The following is a 17,745-nucleotide window of genomic DNA, read 5'->3' on the forward strand; positions in this document are numbered from 1 at the left end:
ATAACCCAGTTACCCAATTCTGCAAGAAAATGTTATTTCCATTTTGTGTATGTGTGTATCCAAAGATATTGTATGCACAAAGAAATACATATTTTTCTGTTTTACAAAAAAAGTACAATTTGTATTGTACATTATCACAATACAAATTTTTCTGCATCCTGCAATTTTTTTTACAAGATATCTTGGATATTATTCCATAGCAGTACATAAAGAAAGATCTATCTCGGAATGGGATTAAAGATGGCAGCGTGAGAGGAGAGACAGAGGCTTCCTCCTAAAATTGGATACAATCAGAAAATTTAATTGGCGCAACTAATCCTGAGAGAGCAACAGGAAAGAGGACGGCATCAGACTGCACACACCTGGGGAAAAGAACAGACCTCAGCAAACGGGGTAACGTACCAGAGCTGTGGCTCTGCAGGACCCGAGCCCCTCCCCCACCCCAGCTCACCGGCGGGAGGAAGACAAATGGAACACGGAAGGAGTGGAAGGCTTGGGACTGCTGAATACCTAGCTCCGGAGATCTGCTCTGGGAGCACAAACCTACATTCATGGTGCTTTCATGAGACTCTCATGACTACCAGGTTGTAAAGTTAATACAGGCAGAGTTCCTGGGGAGATTGGGATTCTGGCTGCTTGTGGAGAGCAGGGATCCATATCTGGCTGCTCTGGGACAAAAACTTACACCTGTGTGACTGGCCCACTGGCTCAGGCAGTGGAGACAGACACAGCAGCCAGGAGGCGGGTAACAGCTCTTTCCTCCCCCCAGGCAACAGTACCGCTCCCCTGCAACCCCCGACATTGCTTCACGGGCTCAGCAGCTCCAGAATAGAGCTTCTGGACACTAGAGGGCACCATATACAAACATGAAAAGCCAAAGGAACCTTGTCCAGAGAAAAATTGTTAATACAACTCCCGAGAACTATTTAAATGATATGGACCTCATGACTCTTCCTGAAAGGGAGTTCAAAATAAAAATCATCAACATCCTAATGGAGGTATGGAAAGACATCCAAGAACTCAGGAATGAATTCAGGTCAGAGATCCAATCATTAAAGAACACAATGGAGGGTATTAAAAGCAGGTTGGATATGGAGAAGGAGACAATAAATGAAATAGAAACTAGAGAAGAGGAATACAAAGAAGCTGAGGCACAGAGAGAAAAAAGGATCTCTAAGAATGAAAGAATATTGAGAGAACTGTGTGACCAATCCAAGTGGAACAATATTCTCATCATAGGGATACCAGAAGAAGAAGAGAGAGAGAAAGGGATAGAAAGTGTCTTTGAGGAGGTAGTTGCTGAAAACTTCCCCAATCTGGGGAAGGACATAGTCTGTCAGGCCATGGAGATCCACAGATTCCCCAACACAAGGGACCCAAGGAAGACCACAGCAAGACACATAGTAAATAAAATGGGAAAGATCAAGGATAAGGAAAGACTGTTAAAAGCAGCCAGAGGCAGAAATAAGATCACATACAAAGGAAAGCCCATCAGGCTAACATCAGACTTCTCAGCAGAAACCTTACAGGCCAGAAGGGAGTGGCATGATGTATTTAATGCCATGAAGCAGAAGGGCCTGGAACCAAGATTACTTTATCCGGCAAGATTATCATTTAAATTTGAAGGAGGGATTAAACAATTTCCAGATAAGCAAAAGCTGAGAGAGTTTACCTCCCACAAACCATCTCTGCAGTCTATTTTAGAGGGACTACTATAGATGGAAGTGTTCCTAGAGTTGGATAGCTGTCACCAGAGGTAGTAAAATCATGATAGGGAGGGTGGAGCAGCTGATTGCGAGGAAAATGAAAAATTAAATTGACTATATCCCCAAAGCCAATCAAGGGATAGACAAAAAGTACAGAATTTTATACCTAATATATAAAGAATGAAGGAGGAAGAAAAAGGAGGAGAAATAGAAAAGAACCTTTAGATTGTGTTTGTAACAGCATACTAAGTGAGTTAAGTTAGACTCTTAGATAGTAAGGAAAGTAACCTGGAACCTTTGGTAACCACGAATCTAAAGCCTGAAATGGCAATAAGTACATACCTATCGATAATCACCCTAAATGTAAATGGACTGAATGCACCAATCAAAAGACACAGAGTCACTGAATGGATAAAAAAACAAGACCAATCTATAAGCTGCTTACAAGAGACTCACCTCAAACCCAAAGACATGCACAGACTAAAAGTCAAGGGATGGAAAAAGATATTTCATGCAAATAATAGGGAGAAAAAAGCAGGTGTTGCAGTACTAGTATCAGACAAAATAGACTTCAAAACAAAGAAAGTAACAAGAGATGAAGAAGGGCAGTACATAATGATAAAGGGCGCAGTCCAACAAGAGGATATAACCATTCTAAATATATATGCACCCAACACAGGAGCACCAGCATATGTGAAACAAATACTAACAGAACTTAAGGAGAAAATAGACTGCAATGCATTCATTTTAGGAGACTTCAACACACCATTCACTCCAAAGGACAGATCCACCAGACAAAAAATAAGTAACGACACAGAGGCACTGAACAACACACTAGAACAGATGGACCTAATAGACATCTATAGAACTCTACACCCAAAAGCAACAGGATACACACTCTTCTCAAGTGCACATGGAACATTCTCCAGAATAGAACACATACTAGGCTACAAAAAGAGCCTCAGTAAATTCCAAAAGATTGAAATCCTACCAACCAACTTTTCAGACCACAAAGGTATAAAACTAGAAATAAATTGTACCAAGAAAGCAAAAAGGCTCACACACACATGGAGGCTTAATAACACGCTTCTAAATAGTCAATGGATCAACGACCAAATTAAAATGGAGATCCAGCAATATATGGAAATAAATGATAACAACAACACAAAGCCCCAACTTCTGTGGGACGCAGCAAAAGCAGTCTTAAGAGGAAAGTATATAGCAATCCAGGCATACTCAAAGAAGGAAGAACAAACCCAAATGAATAGTTTAATGTCACAATTATCAAAATTGGAAAAAGAAGAACAAATGAGGCCTAAAGTCAGCAGAAGGAGGGATATAATAAAGATCAGAGAAGAAATAAACAAAATTGAGAAGAATAAAACAATAGAAAAAAATCAATGAAACCAAGAGCTGGTTCTTTGAGAAAATAAACAAAATAGATAAGCCTCTAGCCAGACTTATTAAGAGAAAAAGAGAATCAACACACATCAACAGAATCAGAAATGAGAAAGGAAACATCATGATAGACCCAACAGAAATACAAAGAATTATTAGAGACTACTATGAAAACCTATATGCTAAGAAACTGGAAAACCTAGAAAAAATGGACAACTTCCTAGAAAAATACAACCTTCCAAAACTGACCAAGGAAGAAACACAAAATCTAAACAAACCAATTACCAGCAAAGAAATTGAAGCGGTAATCAAAAAACTACCCAAGAAAAAAACACCCGGGCCAGATGGATTTACCTAGGAATTTTATCAGACATACAGAGAAAATATAATACCCATTCTCCTTAAAGTTTTCCAAAAAATAGGAGAGGAGGGAACACTGCCAAACTCATTCTATGAAGCCAACATCACCCTAATAACAAAACCAGGCAAAGACCCCACCAAAAAGGAAAATTACAGACCAATATCCCTGATGAATGTAGATGTAAAAATACTCAATAAAATATTAGCAAGCCGAATTCAAAAATATATCAAAAGGATCATACACCACGACCAAGTGGGATTCATCCCAGGGATGCAAGGATGGTACAACATTCAAAAATCCATCAACATCATCCACCACATCAACAAAAAGAAAGACAAAAACCACATGATCATCTCCATAGATGCTGAAAAACCATTCGACAAAATTCAACATCCATTCATGATAAAAACTCTCAGCAAAATGGGTATAGAGGGCAAGTACCTCAACATAATAAAGGCCATATACGATAAACCCACAGCCAACATCATACTGAACAGTGAGAAGCTGAAAGCTTTTCCTCTGAGATCGGGAACAAGACAGGGATGCCCACTCTCCCCACTGTTATTTAACATAGTACTGGAGGTCCTAGCCACGGCAATTAGACAAAACAGAGAAATACAAGGAATACAGATTGGTAAAGAAGAAGTTAAACTGTCACTATTTGCAGATGACATGATATTGTACATAAAAAACCCTAAAGACTCCACTCCAAAACTACTAGAACTGATATCGGAATACAGTAAAGTTGCAGGATACAAAATTAACACACAGAAATCTGTAGCTTTCCTATACACTAACAATGAGCCAATAGAAAGAGAAATCAGGAAAACAATTCCATTCACAATTGCATCAAAAAGAATAAAATACCTAGGAATAAACCTAACCAAGAAGTGAAAGATCTATAAGACACTCTTAAGAGAAATTAAAGAGAACACTAACAAATGGAAACTCATCCCATGCTCTTGGCTAGGAAGAATTAATATTGTCAAAATGGCCATCCTGCCCAAAGCAATATACAGATTTGATGCAATCCCTATCAAATTACAACATTCTTCAATGAAGAAGAACAAATAGTTCAAAAATTCATATGGAAACACCAAAGACTCTGAATAGCCAAAGCAATCCTGAGAAAGAAGAATAAAGTGGCGGGGATCTCACTCCCCAACTTCAAGCTCAACTACAAAGCCATAGTGATCAAGACAATTTGGTACTGGCACAAGAACAGAGCCACAGACCATGGAACAGATTAGAGACTCCAGACATTAACTCAAACATATATGGTCAATTAATATTCAATAAAGGAGCCATGGACATACAATGGGGAAATGACAGTCTCTTCAACAGATGGTGCTGGCAAAACTGGACAGCTACATGTAAGAGAATGAAACTGGATCACTGTCTAACCCCATACACAAAAGTAAATTCAAAATGGATCAAAGACCTGAATGTAAGTCATGAAACCATAAAACTCTCAGAAAAAAAATAGGCAAAAATCTCTTGGACATAAACATGAGTGACTTCTTCATGAAAATATCTCCCGGGCAAGGAAAACAAAAGCAAAAATGAACAAGTGGGACTATATTAAGCTGAAAAGCTTCTGTACAGCAAAGGACACCATCAATAGAACAAAAAGGTACCCTACAGTATGGGAGAATATATTCATAAATGACAGATCCAATAAAGGCTTGACATCCAAAATATATTAAGAGCTCACGCAACTCAAGAAACAAAAAGCAAATAATCCAATTAAAAAATGGGCAGAGGAGCTGAACAGGCAGTTCTCCAAAGAAGAAATTCAGATGGCCAACAGACACATGAAAAGATGCTCCACATCACTAGTTATCAGAGAAATGCAAATTAAAACCACAATGAGATATCACCTCACACCAGTAAGGATGGCTACCATCCAAAAGACAAACAACAACAAATGTTGGCGAGGTTGTGGAGAAAGGGGAACCCTCCTACACTGCTGGTGGGAATGTAAATTAGTTCAACCATTGTGGAAAGTAATATGGAGGTTCCTCAAAATGCTCAAAATAGACTTACCGTTTGACCCAGGAATTCCACTTCTACGAATTTACCCTAAGGATACAGCACTCCAGTTTGAAAAAGACAGATGCACCCCTATGTTTATCGCAGCACTATTTACAATAGCCAAGAAATGGAAGAACCTAAGTGTCCATCAGTAGATGAATGGATAAAGAAGATGTGGTACATATACACAATGGAATATTATTCAGCCATAAGAAGAAAACAAATCCTACCATTTGCAACAACATGGATGGAGCTAGAGGGTATTATGCTCAGTGAAATAAGCCAAGCAGAGAAAGACAAATGCCAAATGATTTCACTCATCTGTGGAGTATAAGAACAAAAGAAAAACTGAAGGAACAAAACTGCAGCAGAATCACAGAACCCAAGAAAGGACTAAGAGTTACCAAAGGGAAAGAGACTGGGGAGAATGGGAGGATAGGGAGGGATAAGGGCAGGGAAGAAGAAAGGGGATATTATGATTAGCATGTATAATGTGGGGGGTGGAGGAAAGGGGAGGGTTTTGCAACACAGAGAAGACACGTAGTGATTCTACAACATCTTACTATGCTGATGACAGTGACTGTAATGGGGTCTGTGGGGGGGACTTGGGGTAGGGGAGAGCCTAGTAAACATAATGTTCTTCATGTACTTATAGATGAATGAAAACAAAAAATAAAGATCTATCTCATTCTTTTTAACCACTGCATTATATTTTCATAATATTGTGTGCCATAATATATTTATTTAGTCTTCTATTGATAGGCATTTAGAATTGTTTCCAACCTTTTGTAGTTACAGTGACAGAATGAATAACTTTGTGCCTTCATTATTTCACTTGTGGGTATTTCTGTAGGATAAATTCTAAGAACTAGAATTCTAGGTCAAAGGACATTTGCTGTTGTAGTAGCTAGTACTAAATTGTCCTCCCCAGTGTTTGTAGCAACTCACCTGGCCACTAATCATGTATGAGCATTCCAGTTTTTTCACTTCTTTTCAACCAAGTATAGGATTAAACATTTACATGTTTGCTAATGTGGAAAGTGAAAATTATCTTATTATAGTTTTAATATGCATGGACAAGGTTAAGTGGCTTTTTATATATGCAAGATAAATTTGTTTCATTAATTTGCTGTTTAGTGAACTATCTTACTAGATCATTTGTTCATTTTTCTTTGCTTTGGTCTATTCTTATTGATATGTAAGCACTCTTTATATATTACAGAAATATCTGCTTTATCTGATATGAATTGCATTTTTTTCCAAATGTCTTTTATAAACCGACAAAAAAAATACAGTTAATAAAAGGAACTTTCTCCAATAGCCCATGAACTACCCCCTCTACTGAAATAAATTTGAAATGAGTAAAGGACTTTGGATCTAGAAGCAGATAATATTAAAAGTATATGAACAGACAGTTTTTCAAAGAAGAAACACAGATGGCCAATAGGCATATGAAAAGATGCTCCACATCACTAATCATCAGGGAAATGCAAATCAAAACCACAATGAGATATCACCTAACACTGGTTAGAATGACCACTATCCAAAGGTCAACAAATAACAAATGTTGGTGAGGATGTGGAGAAAAGGAAACCCTCTTACACTGTTGGTGGGAATTCAATTTGGTGCAGCCACTGTGGAAAGCAGTTTGGAGGTTCCTCAAAAAACTAAAAATAAAAATACCATATAACCCACTAATTCTACTTCTAGGAATTTACCCCAAAGAAAACATCTCCGATTCAAAAAGATACATACACCTTTATGTTTATTGCCACATTAGTTACTATAGCCAAGACATGGAAGCAACTGTAGTGTCTAGCAATAGATGAATGAATAAAGAAAATGTGGTACATACACACAGTGGAATATTATTCAGCCATTAAAAAAGAAATCCTGCCATTTGCAACAACATGGATAGACCTAGAGGGTATTATGCTAAGTGAAATTAGCCAGGCAGAGAAAGACAAATACCATACAATTTCACTTATAAACAAAACAAAACAAAATAAACAAAATAGCAATAGACTCATAGACACTGAGAAGTAACTGGTGGTTACCATGGGGCAAGGGTTGGGGTGAGTATGTGGAGTACATGAGGGGAATAAACAGGCACAAAAATCTCAATCACAGTAAAAAGCGGTCACAGGGATGGTGGTACAGCACTGAGAATATAGTCAATGAATCTGTAACATCTTCTATGTTAATAGATAGTAACTGTACTAGTTGGGGTGAGGATTTAATAATCTGTATAACTGTTGAATCACTGTGTTTTATACTTGACACCAGTATATATTGTATATCATACTTCAATTTTAAAAAAACAGTTTAAAAAAGGAGTATATAACTCCATTCAAATAACAGTTCTCTAAAATTGTGTCACAAGGCAAAAGCTCCAACTAGAGCACTTGACGATAATGTATGGAATTTCATTCAATCCCCGAACTAACAGAAAAGAATCTCAGTGTGGCAGACATGAGAAGTGACAGAGAGGGGCCACTTAGGGCCACTGTCTCAGCAGGTGTCAGAGTGGATTACAGGATGGTCTTGGGAAACTTTCTCCCTTGTTTACTTTCAAATGCCTTTGAAAGCCTTGGGAAAAGCGTAGATAAGAGCAAACAGGGCTAGAGAGGGTGACTCCACCAGCCATGGGGGCTCATGTGGGTCTTTAAGAAGACTTCCTGCTTCCATTCCCCTACCGTTTAGTCCCAAATACATTTGCAAACTGGAAAAGAAAACAGTATGAGTTACCTCCACACATGTCCCTGGACTTCCGGGCTTCATTTTGATGGCAGCTTTCTTTTTCAATTCAACAAATATGTCTCACAAACAAGCAACTTTCTGCTTCAGCACAGGTTTGCCAGCTCTGACTAATGCCAGAGCTGTCTGGACTTTCCCTTACTCCAAATTAAGGTTTTCTTAAGCACTGCTTTCAGGAGGTGGAGGTTGCTCCTGTTTATTTCTGATGACCAAATTTAACAAAGTCTACTGGCTAAGAAAACACCACATAAGCCTCTAAACAGCAAGGAGGCTTAGGAGAAGCCTTGAAAGAAGATAAAGCTCTCAACAGGCACCAGTGTCCTGGGGTTCAGATCTTCAGCTCAACCTAGAATCCACACTATGGGGGCTGAAAAATTGAACTCCTCAGTCTCTTTGAAAAGTGATCATGACAGTTTCTTCTGAAAAAACTGGGAACCAAGCCCCTAGTGGCTATGGAGATCATCTAAAAGTGTACTCACTGATCTGCAGTTTCATGGCTCCCCTGCACCCTGCCATAGAGCGACATCCCCAGCAATGCAGAGGAAAACGAATCATAGGCAGAGCTTATGTTATGCAAAAGCCAAGATGTAACTTGAGAAGTTTGGTGCCCCAAAAGCAAAAAGATGAGGTAAGTGTTGCTGGCTTCTGTTTCTTCTCCCATGGTTCCCCCCATAGAGCTCAGCACACAGTAGGAGTTCAATGGGCAAGAATGACCAAGTAGGTCCTTCCACAAAATGCCCCAGATGTTTCCAGGAACATTTTCCTCTCCCCTGTGTTCCCATGTCATGCCCATTCCTTAAGGACCATTGATCTGTTAGCTTATCTCCCATAAAGTCTTCCTGGCTGTTGATTTTAGTTCTTGTTGATCTCTGTGCTCTTCCTACTTACTGCACAAGAGTCTGAACAAATCCAGCCGCTAATATAGTTCACTTTGTGTAATAATAGACTTCTTTGCGCATGAATCTTAACATCATAGCTACAGGAGAAGCTCCTTAAGCAAAGGAATATTTATATTTGTATATCCCTGACAGCATATTGGAAAAAAATGCATTTTGCTCTCTATGGTCCAGGTTTCTCATGCTATTCCCTCTGCCCAAATACCTCCTTCCTTCATCTTTCTTTTAGGCCTCAGTTTAACATCTTCCATTAGGAAGTCTCCTCTGAGGCCCTGTAATTTCTAAGATTATTGCTGCCATGTGAACTGGACTATTTCTGTATCAGTGAGTGATTGCTACACCCAAATCCCCCCTAAAACTCAGTGGCTTCAGACATGAGTCCTTGGGCTGTGCCCAGGTGTGCTTGCTCATGCACCAGGGGCACCTGTGTGGGCACTAGCTGGTCTAGGATGGTCTCACCTGGGCTAACCTGGCTCTGGTCCGTGTGTGTGTGCGTGCGTGTGTGTGTGTGTGTGTGTGTGTGTGTGTGTGTGTGTGTGTGGTCTCTATCTTCCAGCAGGCTAGCTTGAGCTTGTTCACAAAGCAGATAGGCCAGGTTATGAGAAAGAAAAAGGGGGCAAGGGAGCGACCTGCATAAGGCCTCTTGAGGTCCAGGCTGAAAACTGCCACAAGGTCACTTTTGCCACATTCTATCGGTCAAATAAATTCACAAGGCCAGTCTCTATTTAAGAGTGAGGAGATGGACTCCTCTTGATAAGAGCTGCTGCAAGATCACATGACAAAGTGGTATAATACAGACAGGGGTGAAGACTGGGGCCACATTTACATTTAAACTATAATAGTCCCCTTACCCGACTACAGACTCTTGAGGGCAGATGCATGGCTCCATTCACTGCTTCAGTTCCAGCCCCTAGGACAAGACCGGCACAGTGCACTCTTAGCTGTCAGATGAATATATGAATTAACCAACTGAAAAGAAAGGAGGGATGAAAACTCATGACTGAGCACCTATGAATAGTGAATGTTTTACTTAATCCTCCCAGTTTATTTCATTGGTTCCAAGAGCAGAGATTCAGGACTATTCTGCCATGGGTATTGTCTACTTTTAACTATGGCTTTCTATATACCAGGCACTATTCTAAGTATTTATTATGAATCAATCAATAAATTGTTATACAAATACTTTAAGTTAGATATTGTTGTTATTATCTCCCAATTAACAGATGAGGAGACTAAGGCACAGAGAAATGAGGTAACCACAACCTCACAGCTCAAAAAAGCACAGCTGGGATTTGAACCCATCCCATCTGAGGCCAGTCAACTCTCTCAAGCTCTACACTACATTGTGTCTCAAGATGTGTGGTTCATACCACCTTTCCCCAGCTCAGGTAACCAGACGAGTTCCCTACATCACTGGAGTCGCCCAGTATGGTGGCCACTAGCCGCATGAGGCTATATAGATTTAAATTAATTAAAATTTAATAGAATTTAAGGTTTAGTCCCTTTGTCATCCTAACCACATTTCAAGTGGTCAATAGTCCTGGGGGCTATGGCCAAAACAATGCAGGGAACATCTCCATCATCACAGAAAGTTCTACAGTACAGCATTGCTCTAGAGTATTCTCCCCTCAGAGAATCTCCCTGAGATCATAAGGAGAAATAAACCTGAAGAGGGCACATTAAGATCAACATAAGATGTGCTGTCATATGCCACTTACCAGCTATGTAGGAAATTGGTATCCTGAGTCCTGGAGGTCTTGAAAGTAAATAAGAGCATGTAGGGGCCACTGAAATATCACAAGTTGTCACACTAATGAATATCACTTGGGTTTGCTATTTTGTTAAAGTGCAGAACTCATGCAAATGCAAAAAGCAACCAGTTTTCCTGAACCTATATAATTTGATGTCTTAAGAGCTCTATGCCCTGGACCCCTATTCTCAATTTACTCAAATGTAAACCTATATACACCCAAAATAGACAGGCACTTATTTTCTGAATAGGGTAAAGTGCTAACAATGGGGGTGAGGGGAAGGCAGAACACAGCAAAGACCAGGGAGAAACTTCTCGGGGTGAGGAGTGGGAAGAGCTAAAGGGCAGGATCGAAAGGGACTTGGAGAACCTGACTCACAGAACCACAGACCTGGCCAACCCTTCTTGTCTCCCTGAATTTCACTTTGAATTTGATGTTTAAATAGTTCCAAATGGCTGAGGAAATTTCAGCTACACTATATAAATACTGCTGTTTGTTCTTCACTCACTCCTTTATTTAAATCTCATGGTGGGCTCTGAAAATTTGTTTAGGTTTTCCTGAAAGCCTACTTGGCATTGAAAGTTAATAACAACAGTTGAAACTTAGAATATTGCATTTCTTTGTGCTTTTATTTGCAACTTCCCACCAATATTCTAAGAGCAAGCACCGCCAAGCCAATAGATGACTCTTCTTTCTGCATCTGGGCATTTCCATGTCTCCTAAACTCCTGAGGAATTACAGTGAGCCCTTGAGGTCTTCCTTGAAGAGGATCCTTCTGGTGTGTCAAAAATCTATCCTTCATGTTTTGAAAAATAAAGAAAAACCAGTATAAAGGACATGCCATAGTATATGGATTGACTTCAGTATCACCCTTTTTTATTACAAAGTCTGCTAAAAAGTGCCCTACTTTTATGGTTTGCAAAACATGATGAGTTTCCAAAAACTAAACCTCAACCCACTAATGGTTTATAATAGTTTAATAATCTGATCTATTCCTTTACTGCAATTCAGCCCCTTGCCTTTCCTCTTCTTCTTAGAATATAATTAGACCTGAACTCAGATGGCAAGAATGTAAAATCTCTTTAAAAAAAAGAATAGAATCTGTGGAGGAAAATGTACTACTAATTTTAGGATGCTCAAGTTGACTTGAACAAGTTTAGAAAGTCTTTGTGGTTAAAACCCCACCTTTCCCACTCAGATGGTCATTTAATGCCTGCCATATTTCTCTTAATACTATAAGCCCCATACACCCAGACACAACCACAATCTCAGCTTTATCAGAAAAGCTTGAAAGGAATATGATCAGTGGCAAAGATTAAGGGAGCTTTGCAAACAGTGGAAGGCATGTTCCATGTTAATTGCCAATCACTTTCAGCCAATACGCATAGTGACGAGACAGCGGGCCTTATCTAACAAGAAGGGGATCGTCCCACTTTTCTGGGGTAAAATATATCTAAACAGAAGAATTACCTACCAATCCTAGGTGACTAATTTCTCTATAAATATATTATTGACATAATAGAGGCCTTTTTAATGGGATTATAACTACCCAGACAGCTGCTCAGCTAGTTGCGGAGAACATGGTTGACAAAAAGATTTAAAAGAAAGAATAGAGGAAAATAGCAAACCTCCAGTCAGGCACACTTAAATGACCTCATTGCTTCAAAATAATAGGATCACATTGCAGATATGAAAGGAAAAGCCAGTATGCTTAAAGCAATCGCTTTTTGCATGCTCTTCACCCTTTCTCTCCAACGGCTCCACTGAGAAGCCCCTCCATCCCTGTGCCAGAAGCAGCCCTGCAAAAGCCAAGACTCCATTGTCTCTTACAGTGTTCCTTAAAGGAATTATGTTTGGATTTAAAAGGTCTCTGAAGTGGATATGTTCTTTGCTTCCACGGCCAGGCATACTTTTATAATTTAGTTGAAATTCTTTCCAAGTTCTACTGAAAAAAAAAAAAAATGCAACTCTCTGAGATGCCTACTCTTCTAGGAAAAAAAAATAAACACATACAGAACAGACCAAGGAAAAGAAAAATAGCCTTAGCATATCTCTTTATTGTTGCCATTAAGAAAAACAATGTAATTATATAAAAATATATGATATATTCTTTTAAGATTCATAAAGAATATCTTTAAATAAGACTTCAGAAAACACAGAGCCAAATTCATGACTTTATTTCCTAATATTTATCCACAGTGTCTGATGACTTACACATATGAGGCACTTATCACATTCAATCATTGGATAACTAGAAATCCTATGGAGAATGAAACAAAGTACATTCCTGCCCTCAGGAGCTTCCATTCTGTTGGGGTAAATGCCTTAGATTGGGACTCAAGGGAGCGGAGTCTGAGATGGGGATTCTTGTGTGTGTAATTCACAAGGGAGGACTCTCAGGTGAAACATGGAAGACAGTGAGGGACACAGCAAAGGGCAGGAGAAGGGAGCTAAGCAGGGATGTGGGTTCCGCTGACTGCACAGAGAACTCCGGATGTGAGAGGAGCCACCCCACCAAACTACCAGTCCTCCTGTTCCTCCCAAGTTAGCAGAGGTGATGAAGCAAGCAAACTTTAAAATCTCAAAGGCATAAAAAAACAGCAGATCTGTTTGTTTTTCTTGCTCATGGAATTGTTCAAAGGAGATTTTTCTTGATCTGGTAGCTCTTCTTCCAGACCTGATCCAGGAGTGAGACTCCTTCCATCTGCGTGCTTCTCCAACCTCAAATACACAGCTTCCATGGTGTAAAGAACAGATGTGGAAACCCCACAGAGGATGCCCCTGGGAGCATTTGAGAGCTAGGAAAGAGCACATATTGCTTCCACCTACATCCTACTGGCCAGAATTTAGTCAATGGCCAAATTTAATTGCAAGCCTAGAAAATATAGATCAGTTATGTTCCAGGAAGAAGTAAAAGCACATTTGAGGAACATCTAGGCAGTCTCTGCCTCTCCTCTCTAACTCTGTGTTCAAAGAAGGCCACAAAAATGGACACACAAGTGCCAAGAGAGAGACAACCTTGTCTGGGCTATCTTGACCACTCAGAGGCCTCTCGCCTTGCCTAGTGTGAGGGATAAGGCAGAAGAAAGGTCCATTGTACCTGCACAGGGCAGGCCCTGTTATTTCAAGTTCTTTCAGCTCAGACAATACATCTTCCAGGCCTTTGGGCAATTTCCTAGTGTTAACTAGGCTATGAACCTGAGCCATGGTAGCCTGACTTTGGGGAACTACAAGATTTTGCATATGGCTTGGTAACTCACTTTTCCACTTTAAGCTTCAATTTCCTGATCTGCCAAGTGGGGCAAAGACCCAGTGTTATCTACCCTACACTGGACTTCTTTAGAGAGCAAATAAGGAAACAAAGTCTCAGAGAATTTAAGAGTTAGGGCCAAAGTCACAAAAACTAATTAGGGATGTAAGTAAACTACAACTCAGATTTTTCAAGTCCTAATTTGGGACCCTTCATCAACTGTGAATGCTTGTGGGAGATTATAAATCACTGCCTACATGTAAGGTAGAATTCTTCCTATTGCACACATCTAGGTTATTATCACTATCCAGAAGGAAATTAGGGGATGCACAAAGGAAGATTCCCCAATCAGCGTGTGACAAACTAGTGATATTATGAGGCACCACCAGCTCTCAGAACATTACTTTAAAGCCATTAGCTTATTCATCAGACATGCCTGTTTCCTACTGAGAAAACGAACATTCCTTCCAAAAGGAATGTTTGCAGGCTAGAGCAATCAAGTGACAAGAAGTAAAATCACAGCAAAAATCAAATGAACTAGAAATCTTGCATAGAAGCCCTGAGACAGGCTGGCCCAGTGGTTCTCACCAGAGCTGCACATTAACATCACATGGGGAACTTTTTAAAAATTACTGATGCCTGAGCCTCACTCCAGATGAAGTAAATAGGCTCTGGGGTAGGGCCCACATATCAATTTTTTTTTTAACATTTCCTAAGCAATTCTATTGCACAATCGAGAACCTCTGGTTCTCACATTTGCATCTTCATAATAGCTTTTTTGGAGAGCAGGAGCCCCTTGGAAGGACACAGGGACCTGAGTTGGCAAACAAAGAGGTTTGAGATAGGAGAAGAGAGGCTGAATGATGGAACAGATACATGAAACCCCCACAAAAAGCAGGACAAGGCTCTGCCTCCATGCTCTTCCTCCTGCTGTGTCCCACCTGCTGGAATCATTCCTAGAACCATCCCCAGCCTACAAATTGTTTCTGACCTGACATCACCAGCATGAGTAAGGTTCTTCAGGACAGGAAGCCAGTGCTCAAGGACACTATTGATGACAGTGAATAGGAGATAGCTTTTCAAGGTAAGATAAGATGAACCCCCATTTAGTGAGCACTTACTACCTCCTAAGTATTAGGCAAAGGGCTTCACATGCATTACCTCATTTAACCCCATGACAACACTGTGAAGTAGTACTAGTGACACTCATTTCACAGAAGGGAAAGCTGAGACTATCAACAATTAGATAACCTCCCTCAAGTCATCCAACTAACAAATAGTAGAGAGCCTGGCTTCAAGTCTAGACTGCCCACTTTCAAAGTCTTTGCAGTTAACCAAAAATGGCAGCTCAGTATAGAGCCTTACTCAATGCCTCAACCCCAGTCATCCATCAGAGTTGGAATAACATAAAGGACAGAGAGCAAAAAGGTTGACATTTGATTTAAATAGAACTTCCTGAGATTGTAAAGGCTAGATACAGCAAAAAACCATTAACATCAGAAAACCAAAAGTAAAATTATAAAAGTCCTTGAAAAGCCAACTGCAATACTTCGGCTGCTCCATTCATACCCAAAGCAATCAGCCTTTTAAAAACCTATATCAGATATGGAAGAAGGATATAGTATAGTGCCCACCCTAGGAATTTTGCTGAGTTTCTTTTTTCTTTCAAGAAGACAGTGGAAACCATAGGCTCAGAGCTGACCTTGGAAAATGAAGACATACATAGCTTCCAGCTTTGGAAATTTAAACTCCATAAAGGAAGGTAGGACATTCTAAGTCCAAGAGGTATTTTTCTTTTTTACATTAAAAAAAATAGACTGAAAATATTGGGTTCTTTTTATGGAGAAAAGGAAAAATCCAATGTGTTTGGAGGAGAGCTAACTTGATCAAGGCTCATCTGTGGAAAGCTTTATTATTCAAGGATCTCAGGACTAAATGGTCTACATTCCAACAAACCAAACCAATTATATGAATATTTGTTTTAATGAACTATATGTAAGCCAACCAAGTGTGGTAGACAGGTTTCAAAAATGGCTTCAAGTCTTCACCTCTCCCTGGATCTCTGCCTTTGGGTGTATAATAGTTCAGTGCCTGCCTCTTGTCCCTGGACTCAACCATGTGATTTTTTTGGTCAATTAAATACCAGCAGAGGTGACGTGAGTAGAGGCTTAAGACTTGCATGTTTCCACTTAGTCTCTTCATCCTCTGTTTTACATGCAAGCATGCCCTGGCTAGATTGCTCAGGGGACAGACTCTTGTGAAGCAAACTCCCCTCGTCCCAAAGCCTCAGACATGTGAGGGAATCCAACCAACATCAGCAAAGCTGCCCAGCCAAATGGAAACTGGTAACAGGCATAGGAATGAGCCCCACCAAGCCCAGCTCAGATGAGCAGAACCAGCCAGCCATGCCACAGGTTTGTGACACAAATGTTCATTGTCATATGCATCTCAGGCCTTGTGGCTACTTGTTATGCTACATTACTGTGTCAGTAGATAATCAGTAAGTCAAGTAATAAAAGTTATATTTGGGAACTCCCACCTGAGGGTTTCAGCCCTGGGCAAGTTCACTCTGGATTTGGTGAGACCAAAAAATGACAAAGGAATGTTCTTGGGGTAAAAGGGTTTATACCCCGCTTTATTCTCATGGTGGCAGGTCAAGCACTAGAACCCCGTCTGCCTCAGGGCAAGTCTGCATGCAGCAAGCTGGTCTCTGCCTCTACCCCTGCAGCCCCAGAGCACTTGGCAGAACTCTTTATATACAGTCAACAATATTTCATTGCCCACACATATGCAGGCTTGCACCTGACAGCACTGCACATGCACAGTGGGCAAGGAGACCAGGGTCAGGTGAGAATCCTGGCCAGGGAACTTCCATCTTCTCTACAGTGACCATTTGTAGATTACAAATTCAACCATTGTTATAAATCTTCACTAAAAGGTATTTCCCCAACACACACACTATTTCCCTTAGGCCTGATTTTCTACTACCTTTTGGGCTATTTTGAGAGTCAAAAACTTTCCTGTGTCTTCTGTCAATTCAGCTATCATCACAGCCAGACCCACATACCATGTCCTGGATTCCAGAGCTTTAATCTGTTCTCTCTTCTCTACACACCTGGAAGCTGAACTTGTTCACAGTACCAGCTACAGAGCAGGCACTCAGTAAATATTACTTGAATAAATGAAACCAGAAGTAAGACTGTCCTTAAATGGGGTGTCTATTGATATCTGAAGTATCTGTTGGTCTCTTTTGGTTGTTAGTGACAGAAACCCCAGGTCAGACTAGCTTCAGCAAAAACAGTTGTTTAACTGGTTAATGTAACTGAAAAATTCCATGAGTGACTTAAACTAGTACTCAAATAATGCCATCCCATTAGCACCTGTTTCTCCTTAGATCTTGGACCTCCTTTCCACTTTGTTTCTCTCTTGAGCTCTGAGTGGTACCCCAGAAGCTACAGTTTTAACATCCTTCCAGCAGAAAAGAGAGCAGATATCTTTCCCCAACAGTCCTAGAAAAGCCTTGATTGGGTCTCCTTGACTTGACTGTATGACATGCACATCCCTATACCAGTCACTTTGGTTGAGGCAATGC

This window comes from Manis pentadactyla, chromosome 5 (assembly GCF_030020395.1).
Source record: "Manis pentadactyla isolate mManPen7 chromosome 5, mManPen7.hap1, whole genome shotgun sequence".
In the NCBI taxonomy this organism is placed as follows: Eukaryota; Metazoa; Chordata; class Mammalia; order Pholidota; family Manidae; genus Manis; species Manis pentadactyla.